General features: G+C 43.6%; 1 protein-coding gene across 1 annotated transcript in view; it reads right to left on the bottom strand.

Moving 5' to 3' along the window:
* ITPR1 (inositol 1,4,5-trisphosphate receptor type 1) overlaps positions 1 to 11,646 on the bottom strand; it is a 354,018-nt gene extending 342,372 nt beyond the window's left edge. Inside the window, exons 1-2 of the mRNA XM_063703566.1 lie at positions 11,389 to 11,646; positions 10,487 to 10,562 (exon numbers count right to left, since the gene is read on the bottom strand). The gene's annotated coding sequence lies outside the window, so the exon portion shown is untranslated. The remainder of the gene's footprint in view (positions 1 to 10,486; positions 10,563 to 11,388) is intronic.
* Positions 11,647 to 15,171: the final 3,525 nt, after the last annotated feature.

Raw genomic sequence — 15,171 nt, 5'->3', positions numbered from 1 at the left:
AAAAAAAAGGAGTATGCCCAGGAAAAGGAAGAGCTGCTGGCATTTGATCAATCTCCTGGCAAGAGGCCAAGGAAACTCCCTACAGAGTGAGCACAAGTCTCCCTGCGATGCCCTCACCCAGGTACATATATGGTAATATGGCTGTAAATACGAGGTAGAGAAAACCTAACACATTTACGGTTGACTTTTTCAAGAGGGAGAAAAAGGCTCCCTTTACAACAGTCTCTGCTCCTGTTCCTGGGCACTCTCAGGGTTAATTTTGGACTTCCTTTGAGCAAAGATGCTTGGCGATATCATCTTTATTGTGAAACGAGGATGAACAGCACATTTTTGACTTGGACATAATGCCACCCTCCTCCCCACACGTTTTCACACAGCTCCCCCTCTTTGCCTTCTTGTCCCATTAGCTGCTAATCAGATCGTCCTCAGAAATGCAGCATGTCCCCATCATCAGATAATTTATCCTCTTGCAAAAAGCACTTCTCTGGGAGCATAGAAAATTGTATTATGCTTTCGTTTTCAGGCAGTCCCAAAGGAAGTCACCAACTCAGAAGTTTCAGCTTTAAGCAAGGCCCTTCATGGCCTCCCAGAAACAGCAGCTGTAAATCTGAAGTTCAGAGGAGTGATTCTCTAGTATAATACAACGTTGCTCATTCTCCATTCCCCCCGCTGCAACACACATACACACACAAAAATAAACCTACTCGCTTTTTCAGACATGTCTGCTAAATAACTTTTCCCCAACCAGGTACAATATCTACAAAGTTATTTCTCAAAAAAAGATGCCTGCACTGACATTTGGTCTCATGGCTTCTATTCTTCAAGGCCAAAGTAAGAGAAGCCAACCAAAAGCTCAATATTTCCAAGGCAGAGAGCTGCAGATTTGGTGAGTGGAGAGCATTTAGCTAAAACTCTTTAATTTACGGGTAGAAAAAACAAACCTGAGGCCTAGTGATTTCTTGGAGGTCACACAGCTGATGAGTGGCCAAAGATAGACCACAGGGCTCCAGATACCAAGGCCAGTGTTTTTTGGTTTTTTGGTTTTGGGAGGGGGCGAGAGGGGGAGGGTGCTTATTTTGTTAAAAAGTTGAATACAGTCCCAGCCTGAAGAGACACCCCTCTGCCCACATAGCCCAAACCTCTAAAAACCAGCAAATCAAGTTAGGTCAATATCCTCAGAGAGAGACAAAAGTCTCACCAAGCCAGAAAAATTCACTCAAGGACAGGGTTTCTTAACCGGTTCACTACTGACATTCTAGGGCAGAGAGGTCTCCGTTGTATGTGTGTGTGGTGGGGCAGGGGGGTGGGGGGCTATTCTGTGCACCGTAGGATCTGTTCACAAAATGCCAGTAGCACCCCACCCCTGCCTGCCAGATAGAAGAACCAAAAATGTCTCCAGACGATACCAAATGTCCCCTGGAGGACAAAAATCACTCTCCCTGTCCCCACTGAGACCACTGCTCTAGGACATAGATAGGTTGTGCTTTGTTTTTTTATCTGTAACGCCTTCTGCGAACATTTGTTTTTAGACAACTCGGCAGCAATGACCCGAAGCAGGTATTTTTATTTTTACACCTATTCTACAGAAGAGGAAACAGATGCACAGATGTTCCATGTTTTGCCCCTTACCCAAGAAGCAGCCAACACTCATTACTGCGGAGTCCCCATCCTGTGGCTCACCAGGGCAATACCATTGTGACCTGAAAGCAGCTTGGTTTCACTACCTGATTTTTCCACTCCCTTTTATGAATACTCAACAGTTTCCCAAGACGAATGTCCTGTAGAGATTTGTACTGAACAACACCTCAAAAGCTATGAAAACGAAATGCTTAATATATCTCTACAGGGTCCTCACGTCACCCTCTGCAATAAAGGGCTTTTCTTTTTTTCTTTTTATTGAGATGGAGTCTCACTCTGCCCCCCAGGCTGGAGTGCAGTGGTGCGATCTCAGCTCACTGCAACCTCCACCTCCTGAATTCAAGCAATTCTCCTGCCTCAGCCTCCCAAGTAGCTGGGACTACAGGTGCCCGCTTTCATGCCCAGCTAATTTTTTTTGTATTTTTAGTAGAGATGGGGTTTCACCATGTTGGCCAGGCTGGTCTCAAACTCCTGACCTCAGGTGATCCACCCACCTTGGCATCCCAAAGTGCTAGGATTACAGGCGTGAGCCACGATGCCTGGCTGTAAGGCTCTTCAAAGAAAGATGCCAGTTCAAGAAATATTTAATCAGGAGAGGGGTACAGGGGCCAGGCGCAGTGGATCATGCCTGTAATCCCAGCACTTTGGGAGGCCAAGGTGGGCAGGTCATGGGGTCAAGAGATCGAGACCATCCTGGCCAACATGGTGAAATCCCATCTCTACTAAAAATATAAAAATTAGCTGGGCATGGTGGCACATGCCTGTAGACCCAGCTACTCAGGAGGCTGAGGCAGGAGAATCGCTTGAACCTGGCAGGCGGAGGTTGCAGTGAGCTGAGATCAGGCCACTGCACTCCAGCCTGGTGACAGAGCGAGATTCCTTCTCAAAAAAAAAAAAAAAAAGGAGAGAGGGGTACAAAAAATTAGTTTTTCCAAGCAGCCTTCAAAGGGAGAAAAAACATATATACAAATTACTCATTGTGTAAACACTTCCTGTGTGCCAGGTATTCTTATGAGTTAAAAAAAAACAAAAGGCCCAAAAGGAAAATAGGTTTCAGGGCCCTGGAGTTTCAAATGACAGATTTTCAAGTATCAGAAAAAACTTCCCAGAGGAGGAAGCATTTGGGCTGGGCCCTAAGGAATAGAAGGATCTGGCGAGGTGGACAGACGGGGGTGGGGAGGGACACATGAGGCAGAACATACACACACACGACAAGGCAAACAAATGAATGTCCGTCGTCTGGGTGTCGTATCAGCTTTTTCTGTTCAGAAATATGTGCCTGGGATGCTTTTAAGCTGTTCTTGCAAAAGAAAATCATTTCCCAGACAAAGCTCCTTCTGAAATGCAAAAGAACAGCAAGAAACTTGGAGACTAGTGATATTTTTCTTATGTTCATCTTCTTCTGATAAGCCGCATTATATCAAGCCATCCAGAAGTTCTGCTGATGGGACAGGTCAGAAAGTATGATAAAACATAAATTCCTCAGTGTCCCATGACAGCAGGTGAACAGCAGTGACTTCACAACTCTAAGTAGGGGTACATGTACCTTCTGGTCTCTTTCTGCCTTCATCTGAACAGCCAATAAAAGCTCCCCCAAATGTAAGCATCAAAGTTCCCATGTTTGTTGGAGAGGGAATCATGTGAAAACTACTTACTCTCACCTCAGGTTGGTGATTAGCCTACCTTTCCACTTCACTGAAAATAAGGCTGCAGGGGAAAAGTACAAAGGTCAGCCTCAGCCTCAACAGGTGAGAGCTAGCCATGAAAAAGCAAAGGAACCACTAAATGACAAGGACTGAAAAAGCACAGGGACAGGCATCCTCCAATGCAGATCTTCTCGTATTTTCACGTGTGTGTGAATCACTTGAGGATCTTGCAAAAATGTAGGTTCTCATTCATTGAATGTGGAGTAGGGTCTGAGAGTCTGCAATTGCTAGCAAGTTCCCAGTTAATGTCAGTAACGCTGGTCTGGGGACCACACTTGGAGTGGCAAAGATGTAGTACAGTGTTTCTCAAACTTTTGACTGCAGCTCAGAGTAAGAAAACTATTGAACTTACAACCCAATGTTCATTGTGTATGTGAGACAAAGAATTTTGTTGCAACATACACAGTTCTTTTTAAGTATCCACGCAATACACTTCCATGTTTTCTATTCTGGTGCATGTCATTAAAAAAAAAAGTTTGGCTGGGCCTGGTGATTCACACCTCCAGTCCCAGCACTTTGGGAGGCCAAGGCAAGAGGATCATTTGAGCCTAGAAGTTCAAGGCCAACCTGGGCAATATAGGGAGACCCAATCTCTACAAAAAAAAAATTTTTTTTTTAATTAGCCGGGAGTGGTGGGGCACGCTGGTGGTCCCAACTACTCAGGAGGCCGAGGTGAGAGGATCGCTTGTGCCTGGGAGGTTGAGGCTGCAGTGAGCCAACATCATGTCACTGTACTCCAGCCTTGGCAACAGAGCAAGACCCTGTTTCAAAAACTAAAAATAAAAAGTTCATCAAGGCCCACTAAATTGATTTAACAACCTCTTAGTGGGTTGCCACAGAGTTTGAAAAACACGGATATAGAACAAGAGTAACATTCCTGCTCATCTGGGGAGAACAATGATGTCTTAGCCTCAGGACACTAAGGCTAAACCCAAAACCAATTTTTAAAAAAAGTTTAGATTATATTCAGAATTCTTTGCAAAAAGGCAAGGATAGGTCAATTGCATTTTGGAAATGCTTTCACCTAGGAAATTCAACTTTTGAGTTTTCTTCATTTTAATTTGTTTTCTCATCTGTAAGATGAGGATGACAAGAGTACCTACTTGGCCCTAAGTGGAGATCTCTAAATACCATTTTGGCCAGGCACGATGTCTCACGCCTGTAATCCCAACACTTTGGGAGGTCAAGGTGAGAACACTGCTTGAGCCTAGGTGTTTGAGAGCATCCTGGACAACATGGCGAGATCTCGTCTCTACAAAAAAACAAAAAAGATTAGCCAGGTGTGGTGGTGAATACCCATAGTCCCAGCTACTCAGGAGGCTGAGGTGAGAGGGTAGCTTGAGCCCAAGAGGCAGAAGTTGCAGTGAGCTGAAATCATGCCACTGCACTCCAGCCTGGGCAGCAGAGTAAGACCCTGTCTCAAAAAAACAAAACAAACAAAATTTCCCTCTTAAAAGAGCAAAGGCTCCTTGGAGAAAAGGCCGATTCTCGATCTGTGATAAGAAATAGAGAAGATGAGTCTGGAACATCTTGTTATACAGAAATCAAAAAAGCTAGCAAAGACAACAAGGGCTGTGTCAAAATCTCAGGAACTTTACCAGCCCATTTCTCACTGACTAGAGAACTAATGGATTCAGGTAGTGAGCATCAAGGGGTGCTAATATAACAAGAGTAGACATCCAACATCTCACAGCCCCCCTAAACAAAGTTTACAGAGTAGACTTACTGGAGTCCCAGCTACTGGGAAGGCTGGTGCAGGAAGATTGCTTGAGACCAGGAGTCCAAGGCCAGCCAAGGCAACACAGTGAGACCCCCTTCTCAATTTAAAAAAGAAAAGAACCTAACTCTGATGAAGCCTCTACATCTAACTACCAAATTATGGTACCCCAAGGGGATACAGAAACATGTTAAACCACATTGCACTGATGCAGTCAGCAAAGTCTAAACTGTGGAGACGTGTATCACCCAGTTTCTTCAATAACAACAAAAAAAATGCATGGAAAAAAGATCTGTAGAGGAAATACAGAGATTAGTGAACATCAACCATTTGTAATGTATTTACCTTATTTGGATCTTAATTCAAACTGTTAAATACGTGTATGTGTAAAATTATTATATTATGTATTTTTTACAAATATCTATTTATATATGTATATATATCAGGGAAGTATAAACATAGACTCAATAAAAATGAAAGGCCATCAAAGGGGTAGGCACATTTAGAAAAATGAGACACAGATGTCTGTTTATTAAAAAGATGTTCAAGATGTACAAAAGGTAATTTACCAAATGAGAGGTACTGTGTAAGTCCCTTTTTATGAAATTTAAATATATACGTAAATTTCACATGTGCATACTTAGAGGAAAAGCCTGAAACCCTAATCTCGAATAGTTGAATTGTTTTGTTTTGTTTCACTGCTCCTCTTTATTTCCTAATGTTGCACTACAATGAATATGCTATCTTTTCTCCTTAAAAAAAATTTTTTTAACAGAGATGGGGTCTTGCTGGAGTACAGTAGCTATCACAGATGCAATCATAGTATATTATAGCCTCAAACCCCTGGGCTCAAGTAATTCTCCTGCCTCAGTCTCCTGAGTAGCTGAGTCCAAGGTGTGTGCTACATGAATATGTATATCTTATGTAATAAGTAACAAAATTTGAGGTTTGCTTTAAGTTTGCACATGTGCAGGGGTCCACTTCACTTATTAACGAGAATCACTGATGTGAAGCTTCTAATTCCCCAAGGATGCTGGAGAGCAGACTATTAGTCCTCCTTGTAAATATCTCTTAAAACGACACTGGATACACCGCAGGGTGGCGGTAAGACATAGGTTTGTGTTGAAACTCCAGGATTATCATTAGGTTCTTACAATTTGCTCTCCAAGTCAACTGTACGTTCACCTATTTGTCAAACTTTCCTTTTCTACTGAAGTGAATTACAACTCCAGGTAAGTCCTGTCATTAACCACACAGTCCAGATATCCGGGTTTTACCCCCTATCGAGTTCCTATCTGGTATGTGATCCTGCCAACCTTACCAGAGTCTCTTCAGAAAGGACAATGTAGTTTTGTGATGTTGAAAACCACACTGAGAATTCCGTGAGAGTTTACAAGTCCTCAGATAAACCACTGTTGACCTGCAAAATCTGGTCCCTACAGGTCTGGACCTTGACTCCCTCTCCCTCCTGAACTCCTAGCACTCTCCCCTGGCCTTCTTCTCCTTCCTCCAACATGTCACAAACACTCCTATCTCAGGGCCTCTGTACTTGCTGCTCTGACATTTGGAACACACTTTTTCCCTGACAGCTATAGGGTCAACTCGTTTGCCTCCTTCAGATCTGTGCTGAGATGTCATGTAGTAAAGATCTAATCCCCACCTGAGTACTCCCTTAATACCCCTCATCATGTTTTGTTGCTTTTTTAAATTACTGTAAAATATACATAACATAAAATATACCACTTTGAAATGTTATAACTCAGTGGCACTAAGTACATTCACACTGTTCTGCGACATCACCACCATCCATTTCCAGAACTTTTTCATCTTTCCAAACTGAAACTCTATCCTCAATAAACACTAACTCCCCCTTCCTGTCTTCTATCTCCCCCAGCAATTCCCATTCTACTTTCTGTCTGCAGGGATCTGACTACTCTAGATGCCTCTATAAGAAAAATCATAAAATATGTGTCCTTTTATTTCTGGCTTGTTTCACTTAGCATGTTTTCAAGGTTCATCCACATTGTAGCATGTGTCAGAATTCCCTTTTTAAGGCCAAATAATATTCCATTGTATGTATATTTCACATTTTGTTTATCTGTTCATTCATCAGTAGACTTGTGTTGTTTCTACCTTTTGGCTACTGTGATAATGCTCCTATTGACACAGGTGTACAAATATCTGCTCACGTCCCTACTTTCAATTTTTTAAAGTTTTAAAGTATATACCTTCAAGTGGAATTGCTGCGACATATAGTAATTTTATGTTTAATTTTTTTTAGTAACTGCCATGCTGTTTTCCACAGCAGCTTCACCACTTTACATTCCCACCAGCAATGCACAAGGGATCTAATTTCTCCACTTGTTATTTTCTGTTCCCCCCTTAACCAGTTTTCTTTTTCTCCGTAGCTTTTACTACCTCTAATACTATCATACTTACTTGCTTATTTATACTGGCTGCCTCCCACCAACTGAGATGTAAGCCTCCTGGGAACGGGATGGTTTGTTCATTGCTATATCCTGAGCACCTGGAATACATCTTAGTACATAGCAGGTGCTCAAGAAATTTGTTGAATAAAGAATAAAACATTTGAATCGCACACAACAACTTGAACAGGTCTTAGAGTCTGTTAAATAGATTTACCACACCATGTGCCTTAAACTACATCCAATCTAGAAATCTCAAAGTTGAATGGGTGTCGGTTTCAGTGGTGTATCTGGCTTATTCTCATTAGCAATCATCTCAGAACCACAGAAACCAAGAGAATTGTAAGGAATCATAGAAGTTATGTCATTCACATCACTGACTTCAAGCCTTAATTGCATTCATCAATTGAGCTATGCACAAACTTAAAACAGCAAAAGTGGAAAAAAAACCTGCATGGACTTCTGGTTAACAGACAGCCTGCAAATGCAATGTGTTTTATTTTTAAAAATCAAACCAATAGTAAACAAGATAGACACTGGCCTTGTGGAGACTCCTTAATTAGATGTAGCCAAAGACAGCTTGACCTAGAAACCTAACTCCAGGCCTACTTTTATTTTGGCTGTTTTTTCTGTTGTTCATATTTGGTGTTTGTTTTATTTTTGTTTGTTTTCTAAGAGCTGCTCATGAAGAAATCAGACAGAGTTTCCATGATATCTTTATAAATGAGTTGAAAAGCCACGTGATATTCCCCCCTCTGGAAGTCAGTTGGTTGCACACCATTGGATTAAAGGTTTCTTTTTTATCTTTCTCTCTGCCCACTCTCCTCCCTCCCCGCAATACCAACACCCTGATCTTCCTCACTTAAAAATACTTTGAAGAAAAAGACTGTTGATCTTTCTGTGGAGTTCGTCTATCGCTTTTTTTCTAAGCAACCATTCCACTTCTCATTCCTAAAGAAAAGATGCCAATTCCCTCCAAAAGACAATCACTTGGTTTAAATAGATACCATTGTCAACTCCAAATGACTTTCATGGGTCTCAAGGCAAGAGCCAGAGTAATTCACTTAGAACATGAAGAACTTTCCCTGCCTGATAAGAATGATATCTTGAAAGGATTTTCTGTTCTGATTTGAATTATTCAAAGAGCAGATTGTACTTTCAGTGTACATATGCATACACACACACACACATGAACTTGAAAGAAAAAATGGAGAACAAAAACGTCTGCACAACTGCCTGCAAGGCAAACTGGAAGGTATATGAAAAGGTATCAACATTTCACATTGCAGTCTAACTGCAGTTTAAACTTTCGAATTATTCAGATGGGGAAACGCCTGATCCTTCTGACCTACTCAGATTCTTTGATGTAAATAATCAAGATGTGTTTCAGCTAGGAGGTGAGCCTAATGCTTAACTTACATAATGTTCCTTGTGGTTTTGTTTCTTTTTACTCTCCCCATTCAGGCTTTCCAAAATGAACTCATTACAGTAGCTAATACCTCCTCAAATATCTGCACTCTTTTATCCCTATGTTTGTGGCTACATCCTTTCCTTCTTACATCAATGTTATGTATTATTTCCTCATTGGTGGGAGGTATGCAAGTCATTTCATCAAGAGCAGTAAGTTTACCATTTTTCCTAGCTTCCCTCTCACCACCACCATCCCCAAATCAACTGAGGTCCATTTGTGGGATGCAGTACAGCCTCACCGCCTGAGGTTATACCTTGCTCCTACTTTGTACTAGCTACTGGGCAAGTGACTTCACTCTCTGCACCTCAGTTTCTTCACCTGCATCTGACGCACAGGGTTTCTGAGATACATGGCTCTGGACCTGGCTTACAAGTACTTAATGTGTCCATCTTATTATTTTTAGCAACCAGTTAGAAAAGAGTCTGTGGACCAGTTTCTCCTTGCTGTACAGCTAATTCTGAAGAGAGGAACTGGGCCTAATCCTTGGCTCTGTGAGCACCCACACAGCCATGTGAGTCAACAGAACTCCAAGAAGAAACTAGAGTTCTCACATCCAAATGCTTCTCACTCCGCCAGTACTCCTGAGGATCTTATCAACAGGAAACAAAAGCACTATACCACTATAATGAAGTGTCTGACTTTTATTTTCTCATTAGAAAAGCCCAAAGATTGTAGCCCAGGGAACAGCTAAATATTTAGAATGTTAAAAAAGTTATTAAGACCCAGCCACCCACCCCTACCTACCTCTGTTGCCCTGTTATTTACCACGTTCCTGAACATTTCAGGAGAAAAAACTCTTGATGGCCAAATCTGCAGCAACAGTGATGTACGTGCACCCGTTGAAACCTTCCACTCTTCAAATGCAGTCTGACCATTTTGGGGAAAAAATAGGAACTGTTGTGTTTACAGATAAACGCTGCTCTCAGCTCATATTCCACCACGGGCCCCAAAACAACAGGGACCTGCCAGATTCCTTGACACTCAGGTGGCTTGAGTCAAGGGCTGGATGCTACTACCTTAAGCTTCAATAACTCACTTCCCTTTTTAAAGTTCTAATTCTTTCAACTTGCAGCAACCACTTTCATTTCTTGCAATCCAACCTACTCTGATTAAGCACACGTTCAAAATTAGAAAAGAGTGACTATTTCTTGAAGGAGAGAGGCAGTTAATACTGCTTACACATTTTGGCATATGAAATGCACTGTATGCTTCAGAATTTAAATCATCAGGATGCTTTTCAGATCGGCAATGGGCCGCCGTTTTATTGCTCCATTTAATGGCCTTTTCCCCTCCTCTCTCATAAACCTTCAGGCTCCTTCAATTCTCAGCTACGTCCAAGAAACGGACTGTCCACTGGACCTCTGCTCCCAAAAGCCCTCACCAAAGGCAGAGGCAAATTTTGAAGACTGAGCCACGGAGTTTCTTTTTCTTTCTTACTCCCCACCTCCTTGGCGGTTTAGATAGAACTTAAAATAGGCTTAGGACAAAAACTCATTATTGACTACAGCACTCAGGCTTCCACACTCACCTGACCCGGGTCAGGCACTCTGTTGCCAAAACAAGCTCAGCGAGGGGTGCAAATCCTGCTCCTCTGTAGTCAGCTCCTAAATATTTAGAAAGAAAGAAGACTGAGTACCAGACCGCGGAAGATGAGCTCTAACAGAAATGCTCCAAATTACAAGTTTCCACCTTCTTTAGCCTCCTTCACTGGGGACAGCCCCCCGCCCCCAAACTTGGTAGGCAGGTTGGTGGGATCGCTTGGGCGAAGATTCCAGGTAACTACGCTTACTTATTTCCAGGATGTAACTGACAACTGAGACTAGGCACGCACAAACTTCGAACGTGCGGGAGGCTGGAACTAAGGGAAGTGTTTGGCAGACCCCAAAGCACTTGTTTCCCGGCGAGGAGGCCAAGTATCCGAAGCCCGCATCCTCATTGGACATGAGCTTCCTCCACACTTCATCCCTCACCGCTTCCCCGGTTTTCTTCCGTTTTTAAAAACCCTCCCCACGGGGGCCCCCTACACATGCATTATTCTCCCAACCACGGAGCGCAAGAGAGGGATACATTTTTAGAAAGATTATTTCCTTGAGCAGACTCACATATGACACCCCCACAACCTCTCTTCAAAAAAAAAAAAAAAAAAAAAGAACTATTTCCTGCAGCTGCAGCAACAGTTTCCAACTTGGGGGAATGCCACATCAGACCAGAATGGGGAGCCCCCAAAGCCACGCACTAGAGTAGAGGATATTTGTTTTTTAAGCTTCAAATGAGCTCCCCCCAAAACAACTGCCCGCAGTAAAGGAACCCCCAAATGCATGCCAAGTGCATGCACATCCATCAAGATCTCCCCGAGAGCGGGGCAAAAACTTCTGCGCCCGGGGAGCCAGTGCCAACTCCCCGCGCCCTCTGCCCGGCCCCAGCCGCTACCTTGGTGCCCGGGGAGCCACGCCGGTTTGGGGGAGCAGGGCGAGGAGAGGGGTTAGCAGCCGCTGGGTAATCCCATGTCCGCGAAGAGGGAGCTCGTTCCGTTAGGATGGAAGCGGAACACCCACACCTCCTCTCGGCGTGCGCTTTCTCTCTCTCCACCCCCTGCCTCCTCCTCCACCACCACCTCCTCCTCCTCCTCTCCTCCCACCCCAGCGAGCTTGAGGAAACGCTTCAGCAGCACATCCACATGGTTACTGCACTTTAAAGCGGCTCCGGGCGGCTTATATAGGCCGGGAAGCTCCCTGGGCAATGTAGTCCAAGTACCGGGTCGTGGCGGCGCCTGAGGTTGCCGGGAGGGACTACAAGTCCCAGAATCCCCTGGGCGCCCGGGCTGGGCCCTAAATAGACGCGTGCGGGGACAGGGGAGGGGCGTCCTGCGAGGCTTTCAGGCTGCTGAGCCTGTTCCTTGGCTGGGGTCGGTAGGGCTTGGAGCCAGCCGTTCAAAGTCACCCCTGGGAAGCGCCCGCAACCCTTGGGGACGCCTCTCCTCCGGCTGCCCCCCTTCCCTAGAATCCAGGTGTCACTGGGGCCGGGGAGGGGCTAGGAGCTCGGATTTCTGCTTTGGGAAGTTTTTACAAGCCCACCCTCCCCCTGCCTTGGGTCCCCGAGCCAAGAATTTCAGAAATCCGGGACACAAAAACGCCAGTGTTTGCGGTCAAGGATTAAAGGCTCGAGGTGTCTTTATTTAATCTACTCCGCCCTGCTCGGGTTTGCACGAAAAACCAAGCCTGGGAGCGACGGTCCACGCAAGCGGAGACACAGGCAAGTCGCGTGAGAGCACTTTTCTGAGCCCGAGTTGCTTGTCTTTTATCGCCCGTGAGGAGGTAAAGAAAGGCAGACCTCTCCGGTGCACAAATAAAGGAGCCGTGTTGTGACTTGCCGGCTCTGAGATTGGGAGGCAGAAAATAAATACAAACCGCGACCTCAGTCCTGACCCTACCTCTAGCAGCCCCTCTGCTCCTGGGAGCTGTAAATGCTTAAGTAAATAAACCGCAAACCAGAAAAATAAGGGCTTGGGAAAGAGCCGCTCACACAGAGATGCGCGTCCAGGCGGGGCGCTCTCCAAGAGCTCCGAATGGGGCAAGGTGGGTTTCACCCGCTGCCAAGTCCGGGCTACACGCTGCTTAGGGCTCCGGCTTTTGCAAGGAGGGGAAGAGCTAAGCCCGGAGGCAGTCAGCCGACTGCCCTCTCTTGCCTCAAATGACGTATATTCATTCCTCAAACGTTTCCTGAGTGTTTACTAGGTGTCAGGCGCTGGGGCATAGTGGTGAGCCAAACGCATTATAGCATCCCAGACAGGCACTTCCTGACGCCGCCTAAAGATCTGTTATAACAATAGTAATAATAATGATAATAATCAATGGGGAGGCTGATTTTATTGAGCCCAGACCACATGCAGTTTTCATGCGTCATGCTATTGAGTTTTACCAACTGTAGGTATATTTATTATACCTATTTGGCAGGTGCACAATCCAGGGCTCAGAGAAATCAGGTAACTTCCCAAATGACCCCTCGAGTTAAGTGGTACAGCCTGGACTCCCGTTCCAGACTCTACGTGTATGAAACGCTTGTCTTTGGGGAAATCCACCGCCATTGCCTTAAATAGCCTCTCTCCCCATTTAGGAACAGCCTCTGAGCCCCTGGGCAAGTCATTTTCATCTCTTTGCCCCAGTTTTGCCATCTTAAGGAGATTCTTATTAGAATATGTCTACTTTTTAGCAGGATTCCTTAATATAAAATCGAGTCTCATGAAACTTTAGGAACAAATTAGAGGAGAATCATAGCTAATAGTTATTACTGACATAATAATGCCAAAACGAATCATAATTATTGACACTTATTGGGTGAATGCCATGTGTCAGGCGTTGGTCTAAACTCTTTCTGTATAGCACCTAATTAAATCCTATTAAGCCATTTTTTACTTATGAGAAAACTGAGGGGGGGCACAAAGCGATTAAATTACTTCCTCCAAAGTCACACAAATAGCTGAGTCTTGAACCCTGGACCTAAACTACTAGTCTCCGCTACCTCCCCAATATAAACATGTGCACTGTATTTACCTGCTCAGATAAGCATTTAATGTCAGTCCAGGAAGGGGCAAAGCTCTTGAAATAGACAAAGTTTGTGTTCACGATATTCACTCCTGCCCTCCCTTCCCTGTCAGCATTATCCCCTGGTCACTGGACGCTGGGGTCTAGTGCCTAATATGTTAAGCTGCTTCTCCCCATCATCAAGAAACTGCCGCATCTGCCATATAAAGGAGATGTTTCTCATTCGCCCCCTCTCATCTCTTCCCCCATGAAAACCTCTTCCATTTTCAAAGGATCTTCGGCTCTGCTTTTCAAGCAAATTCAACAAATCAGTGTATGCCTATGTAACTGGTAAATAGTGAAGGGTAATTATTTCATGTGCTTCTAACTCAGAAACAATGGAATATTCACAGCGGTTTTCTGAAGATCCAGTTGGACAATTTTCATTTTCATCATATAATGGACATTTATCTCCTACCTGCCTTATCCACTGCCTTCCCTCGGAGACCACAAATTTCACTGAAGGCAGCATCTATGTCTTATTCATGCTTGTGCTCTCTACCTCTCCTGACCCAGAAGGACTTATTCTTCTTTCTGCACATTTTAGTAGATGTGTTAAAAAAAAAAAAAAAAGTTTGTTAAGAAGATGTTTTAATGGAAGGTGTGTCAGGCATATGGCAGGATACATGACCATATTTTTGGAGCATGCAATACCTTGTAGCCCATCTCTATCATAGCCTATTTTCTCCGCCTGTGTGTATGGATCACCCCATTCAACATTTTTAAGGTCTAGAAGCTGCTAGGTCACTAGAAAGTAATTTTGTTAATTTTGCTATGATGTGAAGAGGTTCTCTATGATGATGTATGACTGATAAATTATGATGATTAATGTCAGAATAAAAGGGTCACTGCCTAACTCATTCTCTGTTATCAGTAGAGGGAAAGGAGCTGCTTTCTCTTCACTGTATTTTTTTCTAGAAGAATTTTCTATCCCTGTGTTTTCCAGTATAGTGACTACTAGCCATTTAGGCATGTAAGATGTGGCTAGTTCTGAGATGTGAAATAGATGTTAAACACATTGAATTTCAAAGACTTAGTACAAAAAAAAGCAAAATATCTTAATTTGTATAGTGATTACATGTTGAAGTGGTAATATTTTGGATATTTGTGTTAAATAAAATAGATTATTAGAATTTATTTTACCTGCTTTTTCCTTTTTTAATATAGCTACTAGGAAATTAAAAATTACATATATAGCTCATATCATATATTATGCAGCACTGATCTAGAAAACCAAGAATCTGATTCCCAGGATCACAATTCGAGATGATGACCAGCCCATTAAAATGGCCATTTATGACTTTGCCCTTGAAATGTTCATGTAGGGAACTACGAGGGCTTTTCAAGGTCAGTACAGTATCATAGACTGAGCAGAAGTCTGAAGAAAGTCCAAAACTAGCACTTGAGCCTATCCCCAGGAAGACCTACAAATAGAAGCAGGTTTCGTCAGCAGTACACAGCTGAAAACTCTAACTGAATTCATCTGCCTAGAAGCCTACCTCAAATGCTGCCCTGGTTAAGAGAGCAAGATAAGCTGGAGAAAGGAGGGATCAGAGAAAATGGTTTTGACACCCAGCTGTACCATTTATATCCTGTTTTGTTTTGTTTGATAAAGTGATACTAACAATCCTTG

Source organism: Gorilla gorilla, chromosome 2 (assembly GCF_029281585.2).
Source record: "Gorilla gorilla gorilla isolate KB3781 chromosome 2, NHGRI_mGorGor1-v2.1_pri, whole genome shotgun sequence".
Lineage (NCBI taxonomy): Eukaryota > Metazoa > Chordata > Mammalia > Primates > Hominidae > Gorilla > Gorilla gorilla.
This window is presented reverse-complemented; position numbering and strand designations above follow the sequence as displayed.